This window comes from Poecilia reticulata, chromosome 22 (genome assembly GCF_904066995.2).
Source record: "Poecilia reticulata chromosome 22, P_reticulata-male-v2, whole genome shotgun sequence".
Classification (NCBI taxonomy): domain Eukaryota; kingdom Metazoa; phylum Chordata; class Actinopteri; order Cyprinodontiformes; family Poeciliidae; genus Poecilia; species Poecilia reticulata.
Window position 1 is genome coordinate 9,937,571 of NC_088851.1, and position 11,793 is coordinate 9,949,363.

The window sequence follows — 11,793 nt, forward strand, 5'->3', positions numbered from 1 at the left end:
CTATGTATCATATAATTACATGAAGTGTCAAAAAACATCCTTACAAGTGGTTAAGTCATTGGAGGTAGAAAAAAACACTTTAGTCAACAAATTCAAACCGTCTCTTCTCCACCTTTACAAAACCTTAATGGTATTTATGCACTGTTGAAACATTTACCCTGTCCAGGAACTTGAAATCTTTAATTTCCCTAAAGTTTTTTTTTTTTTTCAAATGTATATATTTTTTTCTTTTTAATAACTGTAGCACTGCTAAAGAAATCATGTAGATCTGTGAGAGTTTCATCTACATCAACACTCAAAACTTGTCCTTTTGTACCCACTGTATTTTCTCTCCAATAGCCTGAGAATTGACTTGGCACAAGCAAGTGAATCAATACTTAGTAAGACTGTTCACAAATAATACTGACTGGCAAGACAAACAGTGCCACATTGTAGGCCGTTGCTTGACACTGGTTGTTAACCTTGACTGTGTAAATGACATTTTCTGGATTTAAAGATCTGGTTAGGCACCAAGTTTAGACCTGGATGGCATAAAGATGAAAAAATATATATAAAAATTTAATTAAATTCCTACCAAGCCAACAAATGGATCTATTCATCTCTCAGATGTGAAACCCGTGATTTCTCTACAAGCAGAATATAAATCTCTGCCTTTAAACTTTAACACATCAAAAAGAGATTAAAAATGCATCATCATAGCCCTTCCTTTTATCAGTTTAACACTGGGCAGTGCTTTAGGTAGAAATTGAAACTTTGCAATCAATGTTAAAGCAAACCTCTTTCTCACAAGCAAAAAGGAAAACATTTTTCATCAAGAGATTAGGAATATTACCAATACAGAACAGATGCTGGTCTTTTTTGTACGATTTTTAAACTGATATTTTTGGTTTCATGTGCAACTATTTCAAACCGTTATGGACTCCATATGTCTTACTGACTTACAATCATTGGTCAGTCATCTGTAGCACATGTTAGTTATCCCTTTCATGTTGACAATTATGTAAAATATGACATATGAAGTTAATTATGCTTGTAGATAAACCAATTGGAGATTTTTTCCAAGTATTTGCTCTCCACTTTTTATGAATTAATGACCTCTAAATAGTGATTTAGTAAATTCTGATTTCTCTTAAACATCTTAACAGTATTCAAAATATTTATTTCTACCAAAGTGGTTTTGAGAAGTGTAACACGTTCCATAACAGTGAGGATGAAAGCAAAAAAAACAAATACTTCTTTATCTACTTTTCCAGGTAAAAAAAAAAAAGAGAGACCTGAACTGGAAAAATAGGAAATGGTAAGGGAATGAAGAATAGCTCCCTGCTGCAGCAGGTAGAATCAAAAGGCGATATGACCGAATAGAAAACACAGTTTGCTTTAAAATAGGTTCCTACAGCTTTTGTGCTTCATCTGAAAACACCTCACTGACAATGAAAACAGATAACTGGGGAGGGAGTGTTATCCCTGCAGTAACAACTTTTACAACAAAAAAGCGCTGCTGTTTCTGCGACCTGCTAGACTTTATGTATGGTGTGTTCGCTGATCTGTGACTAGATTGTGTTTTTGAGGCCAGTTTTGAGCTGAAAACTGTCCAATTCCAGCCACCAGGAGCTCTTTTTTCCCCCTACTCTGTGGTCCAGATCTTATGCTCTCATGCCCACTGTGGGTACATTTCCACAGCTGAAGGATTTTCCTTACTAAGCCATGTCGGTTGCCGCTGACCACTGCAGAACAAAAACATCCCACATAAACGGACATTTAAGAGTTGAAACATCAACGTTGTTTCGTTGCAATTTTGCCTTTTTTTGTTTTGTTTTGAGCTTTAAAAGCTTCCAAAAAAAAAAAAAAAAAAAATTCTGTGCAATATAAGTCACCCACTGTCACTTCCCATATTGTAACAAGACAATAATGTTTTTATGCCCATCTGTCGGTGGTCAAAACTGAATAGCTTATTTAGCCTGGAAGTCTTGCAACATAATGCAGTAAGGCAGCCGTAGAAAAAGGGGAATCCTTCAGTTGCTTCCCGTCATCCCGCTGTGAAATGTCCACAGACAGAAAATCTTTACTACAGCAATATACTGCTGTTCTCCACCATGTGCTTGCAGCCTAATTAGACATCAGACAGTGGCGATAGAATCTGCAAAGAATTAGACCAAACACGCCACCATTTTTCTTTATAATCAACCTAAAACATATTCGTGTTGACTCGACCACGTATTTCAAAACGTAAATTACAAACCACTTCCAACTAATGTTGATGTGCTTTATAAATTTTTATTTCATGGGATCTTGAACAAGAAAAGTACAGTGATAAGATTATGGCGACCTGCAAAACCAAAACTTTGGAAATGTATATGAACCTATAAATACTTGCGTGTCTACTTACTCAGAAACTTATAAAACAGGATCCTCACTGCAGGCAAAAAGGGCACTGAGCTTTTTATCAAGATGAAAATTTGAGATGTTATTATCTGAAATTGCTCCACTGCACATAAACATCAGTTGTTGATACTGTCCCAGTTTTACCAATAGGGCTAATATTGAGACGTTAAAAAATGAATGTCACGTTAATATCGGCAGATACCGATGTTGATCTGAATTATGCTTCCGTCTGCCAATATTGTTACATTTTTGATCAACACAAAAACAACACAGGGAAATCTCTTTACATCTATGGTAATTATGCTTTAAAAAAAATCTCTTTGGATAATGAAATGAATAGTTTTACATTTCAAATTAGAATCGGCTTGGTTTTTTTTACAAGCAAACAGGTGAAAGCACCTTGCTTAACTTAGCAACCACAGAACCTCACAGCGACACCGGCAAGAGATCACACATCTGCAAAACTCACAAAGAGAAGCAACACCTTAAATCATTAGTGCTCCACTCGGCAGCTGAGGAGAACTCCTTTAGCAAGCACTCTGATCGCACATTTTGCTTGAATAATGGTAATAACCGTGTTATCTGGTGCAATCGTGTAATCTGACCCATCATTATGTCAACATAACTGGTGTTACTTGACAACAGGCAATTTTCCTTTTCAATGTGGGGCTGCCAATTTCTAACAGACTAATCGAAGTAATCTCTTACATCACTGGCTGTTTGACAAAAGCAATCACAGGGCTTAGTTCACCAAAACCACACAGCGCTGTCTGACATGCAAATAGTCCTGTGGAAATAAGAAACAAATGCTTTGTGAAGAGAAGCTAGCACAAGCATGGTGTCATCAGTTTTTCTTTTCTTTTCAGTTTTGCATGTTATCTATTCAGCAGTATTTCTTTGGTTTTCTTTATGAACCATCACCCTGTACTTTATCTTGCTCAGTGTGATGTTCCATCTCTTCAGCTCAGAGAATAAAAGTTTAAAACTGAAAGAAGTAATCAGGCTCTGTTGCCGTTCGAGACGACCTCACGATGCTGCAACAGCTCTAATCCAAGGCTAATTAATCTTTAGGTTTCAGAATCTATGACAACCTGACAAGGTTGCAACCACCTGATATACAACTGAAGCATCAGATAACCCTGAAACACACACCGTTAGTTTGTTCAAATCCAAAGTGTACGCCTTTCGGGGTGCAAAAGAAACTAAGCAAGTGGACACATTCATCAAAACTCTAATACAATTCAATCCCCTGGAGTCTTTTAGCCTGACTCTTTATGCAGAATTCTGTAATGAGGTGGCTCTGCAGCAATATTGCTCATTTCTAGTCAACAGCTGATTACGGTACAGGAAACCACAGAGCAGGGAAAGCCTGGAAATTAAAGAATTATTTTAGTAAGCATAAAGTGACTGCATATTGGTACAAAAGAGGCAGCAGCGTTCTCCAAAACCAAGTTTATAAAAAGAATACATATGTACTGCACCTGTGAAAGGCTTAGGATATGATGATGATGGAAAAGAAGGACGTAAGATCTAGATTAACTAATCGATGCAGTAGACCCTTAGTATTCATTGGAGGTAGGTAGCAGAGCTGGAAGTGAATAGCTAAAATGATTATAATTTCCTTTTTTAATAGTTTAAACACCAACTATATCTTAATATGCATTAAGATGCACAGTGGAAACAGTCTCATCATTAAAACCAGCGCTAACATCCAACGTCTTCCTTATCTGGTTACAGCCAGTCAGCGACACGAGGAAAAATGAATGCCGCTACTGGATTGGATGCTTTGCAAATGTAAGCTAATAGCATTTGCAAATACTATTAGCATTTGCAAATGCTAATAGCAACCACACTTAAGTATTTCAGCTTTCCAAACAGGATTTTCTGTTAAATATTTTGCAAAAAAGTAATTATATATATCCACTGATGAGGAAAATGTTGGAAAAATCCACAAAAACAAAACTGAATAGGCAGAGTCCATTGTGTAGTCATCAAAAAGTATTTTAAAGAATAACACTTTATGCTTCCCAAATATTATGCAGCCCAGGTTCTTTCCAATCAATAATGGTATATCTAGTTTATTGTCTTAATTACTTAATTAGTGAAAATTAAGACAATAAGTGAAAATTTCACTAATTAAGACAATTAGTGAAAATTGTTGCTGACTTTAAGAAGTCAGCAACAATTTAAATAAAAATGTTTCTTTTGTGATGCAGAAGAGCAAACAAGCTGTCACTTGCTTTAAATTTAATATCTTTTGAATGATCCAGCTCACAACCGTAACTGGAAAGTTTCTTAACAGACTAAACAATGATTTGCTCAACTCAATTCCTTTATGACTCAACAGAGGCGTACTGGGCAGCGCCGGTCATTTCGCCTCGTCATCTCTTTCTACTCTTGTGCTTCAGATTGCCTGAGCAACAGGACGTTTCGTACCGACCACGAGTCATTTACCCACCAGAGGAGCAAGTTGTTGAAACGAGGCTTTCCACAACTTGCTAATAATGAAACAAATAAAGTGAATTTGTGCTGTTCAGCGAGTTTAATGCTTGGTACGTTTATTATCATTTCTGAATACCTCATAAAAATCAGAGCGTCTGTGTGTGAGCTTGTGGTCACCTCGCCGTAGAACAGAGGCGAAAGGCCTTATCGACATCATCAGGCATTTCCTGTGACTTATGAGCAAATACTTCCAAACAGCACTTCTGCCTTTTCAAATGAAGTGAGTCAGAGAGGGTTTTGTTCCTGCCATTCTTGCCATGTTGCTTGAATTTTAAACTATCACTATTTATGATTTGGATTGCTGTAAGGAAGGGAAAGACCTGGATGTTTGTTTATAATCATTCCAGTTTGGGAAGATGAAAATGGCCAAAACAAACTGCAATGAAGAGTAAAGTGTGGAAAAGTTAGGTTAATTGTAATCAATGTCACTGGATTTTGCAAAGCCATCACAATTACATGTTTTCCTTATGTTGTGGAGTGTCAATTTTGATGCAATTTTTTTTTTTTTATATTATCAAATAAATCCAACCTACTGTTTGCAAAATTTTGCAAAAAATAAAATAAAATAAAATATTGGAAAACTTCTTGAATTAGTTTCATAAAACTATATTGAACATTAAGCCAATTCCTTATCCTTATGTCTAAATGAAGCACAACTGAAAGAAAATCCATTATAAACCGCTTTTGTTATTTCTTGAACCAACATTTGACTCATGCATGTCAAATGTTGGTTTGACATGCATGTCACAAACCAACAGTTCTGTGACTGTGTTCACAGTCAACTCAGGCTGGCCAAAGGAACGAGCAGGAAAGACGACTTCTTCTTTTAGCCAACATGTTGAATCAAGGTCACCATTTGATACGTTCTGACAAATGTCAACCCCATTACAAAAAAAACCCTGGGCTAAATCATTACTCAGTCATATATAGGCTCCAACATAAAAAAAATAAAATATTTAAAAATTGGACATGAAACCCTCAGCTACCATCAAAAGTCGGCCTCTGTAAAGCAGATAATGTACTACAAACAACATTGCATCTTGTTACAGTTAAGTACTGTTCATTAAGCAGATTATCTTTGCGAGTTCCTAAAGGGAAACTGCTTCAGTACATTCCCTTTAAAAACAGATCTTATATATTCAATGCATGCTATTATTTAACATTACCCACTTCCTGATGTGTCTATTCTAATGAGTCTTGCCGTGGGATTCGCGGTTGTTTATCAGCTCTCTGTGGAAATCATGCGGGCGCGGAGCCAAGCGACTTGGGAAACATTCACTATTTCTGTTACCTGCGCACTGTCCAAAACACAAAGACGCTCTTCACACCTACATTTCATACGTTATGCAATAAACATCTGCTTCAAACTTTTCTGTTTAACAGCCTGAGGCAGAGACACAGTGGTGCATAACTAAACATTCTTCACTACGTGCCATAAAACAGAGTCAACCACTTTGTGGGTACAACAGGAATGGTGCCGAAACCCAAACTAGATGCGTTTTGTAAGCTGTGTCATTACAAGCCTGAAAAAAAAAAAAAAAACCTGTAGAAGAAAGAAAAACACACTTTCTGGCACAACAAAGCTAACCCCCATCAGCTAGAAGAACATGTAAACTTTGCATCATGACATCAGCATAATTTTCCTCCCCCCCCCCACTGATCCACTGCCAAGCTCTTCGGTGACACATCCAACTGAGATCCAGGGACCGGATCGCAACGTGAAAGTCAGGTCAGCCTTTAAGGCTTTTTTGCTGTGCTACTTTGACTATTACGGAGTGAAAACAGCTCATTTCTCCCCTTCATCGTTTCATGCACGTAATGTTTTGGTCGTTTTTGTACCAGCCAGGGACCAATCCAATCCAGTTTATTTATATAATCGCCAAAAGTTAGAACTTAGGGTACACGGCTTATTGGCAATGACATCGGTATTGGGCAATGGTTAGGGCTGTTGTAAACGATTATTTTAGTAATCGAGTAATCTATAGATTTTTCTTACGATTAATCGAGTAATCGGATAAAAACAATTATGAAATAAAATATTGGTAAATCTTCCATAACACCAGTATTACTATCGGATATCAACATCAGTCTATTTTTTCCACATTTGAGCTTCCCTACCAGTTACTTTTTTGTAGACCGGGGGAGCAATACGGGATATTTACGGCTCCTCCTCATCTACCAGCCATGTTCCGCCTCCCGTTTGTTCAGACAGGGATGATATAAGTTTATTGTGCGGTTCGGTCCGTAAAGCTGCTCTTACCCTGTAAGCATCAACCCTCAGCCGCCCGCCGTGTTCAGTCTCTCCGCTCACCTGTATAAATCCTCCTCAGCTTCTTCCCGCCGTTCAACCAGCAGCTCCAGAGCAGAAAGGCTGCCGAACTCCCGGCATCGCGCCGGTCATTTTAAGGATGTTTATTGGTCCCACAAAAACGATGAAAACCCGGAATTATCACCAATCAGTAAAATCCCTGCGGGCCGAATTTGAAGATTGGACGTTATGCCGCTAACACGTAGCTTCCGTCAACAACTCAGAGGCGGAAGTCAGAGCTCCGCTCAACGCAAATAATGTTCCGGCTGAAACACGGTGCGCTAAATGATAAAACATAAATTAACGAAGCTTCGAGGCAGGTCAATTTTCCTCGAGGAATTTTAATAATCGAGGTACTCGAATCACTCGAGGAATCGTTTCAGCCCTTGCAATGGTAGACAATTTTTTAACATATCGGTTTGATAAATAAAACTGGGCTGATATTAACAACTGATATTTATTTCCATCTTGTTGCCATTTGCTTCTGGAGGTGGAGTGGAGGTGGTTGGTCATGTGGTATTTGTTTGGTCATGTGACAGTGTCAGAACAGTTTTTTTTTTGTTTTTTTTTACAATATCTGTAAATATCTATTTTCAGCCATGTCAGCAATATTAACATTGGGAAGCACTGATATTTTCACATCAGTTCTTCTCCAGTAATATGTTTTCTATCAAATTATTGTGAAATAACCAGAAAACCACATACATTTAAATTGAATGTATTGGAACATTTTTGTATTTTGCTATTATTTGGCATCATAATTTTTCCAAAGTATTGAATGATTAGGGGAAAAAACATTCATAAAAAAAATGCAAGTGTTTGTTTACTGAAAAATAAAAATAAAAAATGGAAGCAGAAAGTGGACAGATCATGTCATTATATGAATGCCAGAAATGGGACATCTAGATTTATAAAGTCTATACAAAAACATCTAAAGCATTGACAGGCTTAATTCTGGAGTTTCCACAACAAATAGATTGATTTTCTGAAACTAGAATTTTCTGGTGAAATTGTTTGTATGCTGCCTGTTGTTCCTACCTGAGGTTCTCTATTATACACAGATGTAAATTAATGCACTATCCCAACAGAGGCAACCAAGCAAATTTGTCATAATAGAAAATATTACAATTAACAGACACAAAAATGCTATTAGCCATCAAAAACCAATCATGACATGAGGACGATGTTCTAGTGTAAAAAAAAAAAAAAAGGTTTACATAGGACTGCATGCAAATCAACTTGAATTTCATAAATAAGAATTCAAAAGAAAAACGGTCCATAAAACAATTTTTATACTTTTGTTTTTTGCTTCTTTTTAGGTTTGGTAAGATCGCCAAACGTACAAGTTGAGGACACAGCACATGTGTCGCATTCAGCCTCAAAGTTTGACAACAAAGTCAGGTCAATGTCCGCAGGTTTTGGCACAGAAATTCATTATGATTTAAATGTATACATCACACAGCAAACGTAAAACAGAAATCTCTCTAAAGGACAAATGTAAAAGATGTAGTGAGATGTCCGCAGGTTGCAGGAATTAGATGATTGCAAGCGATGCAAATAGACAGTACTGTAACTCTAGTGTTTAGCGAGTCACAATGTAAAAAAAAAATTCAGAAAATGTTCAGAAAGCAGAAAAAATTACTAGTATCTGAATCAGCCAGTAACCATATTACCCAATCAAAACTTTATACAACTAGTAACCAGACAGTTAGCATAGAAAAAGCTGATAAAAATCAGGGAAAAAAACAAACAACAAAAACAATATGTGCAACTTGTTCCACAGTCTAAATTAAGCGTGTTGTGTGCAAACTGAAGGAGGAATGAAAGACCAGTTGGCAAGCATACATGGTTGCAAACAGTAGACCAGGAAAGCCTGCATGAGAAATCACATGGCTGACTGTAAACAAAGCAGTTATGCAACAATCTCAGATTCATGAAGCTGCCAGTAGGTACTCTGCTATCAACACTGCAAAGGCTGAGCTGAGCAGGGGTCAGGACCAAAGCCCCATTAGGGGGGCTGGCTGGTGGAGCCCATCCCCCCACTAATGTGACTCATGTTTCCCCGCTCAATGTTTGCCTGTTTCCCGCACGTTAGGGGGCGGGAAGAGGAAAGAGCGCCATAATAATCCTGCAAAACATGCAGGACTCCAATCTGTAGTTTTTATCTGGAAACACCCACGTGCTTTTTACTGATGTACAAACAGCAACGTGTTTTATTATGTTGTATGAAAAGTAACCCAACTTGAAGGCAAGAAGGTGCACGAAAAAGTACTAACTATATGTGCGTGTGTGCATTTCTGTGTTTGCAAAAACAACCTGCCTGTAGTATGATGACAACAGTGCCCACAACAGCGTGGAAGCTGACAATAAAGCTAATCACAACAAGGAGGAAGCCAGTACTGTACATTCATACAACGCTGTGTAAACGAGAGAAGGTGATGCTCTGAATCCTGCCTGCAAGCAGCTAAAAAACACGTCACACTGCCCAGCTCTTTATTTGTTGACAAGACAAACTCATAACGCCAAGTGACAATTGGTGGCAATCACAGCAGCGCTGCTGCAAACACTCGCTCTTCTAACAAGTTGTCTCGCCAGAAAAAAAAAAGAAAAAAAAATGCGGCTAGCTCGCAGGCTAATAGCCGCGCTAGGCTATATAATGTAACTGAGGGGAGAGAAAGCACATTCACCTCCGTTAGCCACTAGCGCCCATCCCCCAACCGCCCAGCCTTCCCTGTCTGTGTCCACCATCTTTATTCCGTGCCCCGTCTCCGTTACCACCGCACAAAACACGACAAAAACACAAGACACTCACCTTTAACGACCATCGCCGGATTGGTTATCGCCTTCCGAAACGTGCAAACGATTTTAGTTTGAATATAGTTGGTATATTTATATTGAAAATTGGCCGTGCGAGCGGAACCGCGCCTTGAGATAAGAGCAGCAATCCTAAACCGCCATCTGGTGGTATTTTCCTCTCTGTGATGCAGCGGGAGCGGCGCAGGCTCAGACCGAGACACAGCTGCCCCCTGGCGGACACACCGTGCCGCGGCGGACACGCGCCTCCGGGGGGCGAGCCTGGGAAGGGAAAGGAGGGTGGGGAACAGGGAGAGCTGACCCCGCCAGCAAAACAGTGACGTGGACGCGCACAGGAGCAGAGACTCCCCCTTCTCTCATACTATTAAGCTATTTCAAGCAGCTGTCAAGTTAAAAGAGTATATACTAGGCTAATTAAGATTATATGAAAGCAATATTTACTCCTCAAATACAATGCATACTGTATTACGATTTCGTATTCGATTTTAATGTGTATATGATAACGCAGCCGCAAACCAAGACACCTTGGCTAAAATAAATATACAGCAAAATTTTGCAATCTATCTTGAACCACTCTATTAATTTTTCATGTCCTTCTTTTGTTCACAATGCAGTTTCTCATTTTACCTCCTTTGTTTTATTGTCTCTTTCATCTTTTTTAAAATAATTTATCTCCTTCTGCCCTCCATTGGCAACTTTTATTTTATTTTTAGGGATTTACTTGTACCTACTAATCCTCCGTTTCATTCTAATGCATCTCACTTCTTTGTAGTCTTTTATTATCACTTCTTGTTTTGTGCTATAGTTATTTTATTTATATTTTATTATTAGTTTGAAAGAAAAAAAACACTTAAGAAATGTTAGGATTGCTGTTCATTTTATAAGCTCATAAGGTAATCATTATATTAATCCCTTCTTTCTGCATATGCGTTCTCTGACACCTTGGGGTCAATGGGGTCAAAATGGTCTGGAACATTTTATTTATTTTATGAATCTTGCTGATCTCAAAGGTAATATATGTATTACTACATATATTAACAAAACAAAAATAATAATACTAATAACAGCAGCAATTACTAGTTGTAGTTTTTTTTGCATGTTTTTTGTATTTTAGTGACCCTTGCATAGATTATGTACTTACAGGGGTGAAAACAAGCTTAATAAACCTTGTTGAATTGAAAGGCAATTTTAAACGGATTCTCTCTGCACAGTAATTAAAATAACTTATAAATACAGTTTTAAATATATTTGAATAATTAGTGACAACAACAGCTGCGAGACGTGAAACAGAATTAAATATTTTGTTTGGGGTTTCTTATCCATTTTCAAAAAGGACAGGACATAACTGAAGAAAACAATATTCCAAGAGAGAGCTAAAGACTGTGCATCGCACATGAACGGCAAGGAATATATGACATTTACCTCCACGTTTTGCACCGTGCTTCCGCTCCCTCTCATCCTGAATCGGAAGAGAGTGAAAAAAAGAAAAACAAGAGGCCTGGCAAAGACACTTTGCTAGGCCTCTTGGCTAGGAGCTGGATGAGTTATAAACCCAATTATAAAGCCTGGATGTGCTCACATTACTCACTCCAGCAGCTTGCTCAGGCCTAAAAGGAGGTAGAGACACAGAGGCAGATGGGTAAAGTAACATCCCAACCTCAGAGTCATTAAACAAGTATCAAAGTCCTGATTTAAATGATGTTTTAAATTCGTGTTTTGTGATATATGTGTTTGTGTTTAATAAAAGAAAAAGGTCTTCAAAAAGAAGAGGAACTCTACGGGGTTAG

At 38.0% G+C, this 11,793-nt stretch overlaps 1 protein-coding gene across 1 annotated transcript in view; it reads right to left on the reverse strand.

The window, feature by feature from the left end:
* The window catches only part of stag1a (STAG1 cohesin complex component a), a 41,737-nt gene extending 31,333 nt beyond the window's left edge, over positions 1–10,404 (reverse strand). The window contains exon 1 of the mRNA XM_008399227.3: positions 10,005–10,404. The gene's annotated coding sequence lies outside the window, so the exon portion shown is untranslated. The remainder of the gene's footprint in view (positions 1–10,004) is intronic.
* Positions 10,405–11,793: the final 1,389 nt, after the last annotated feature.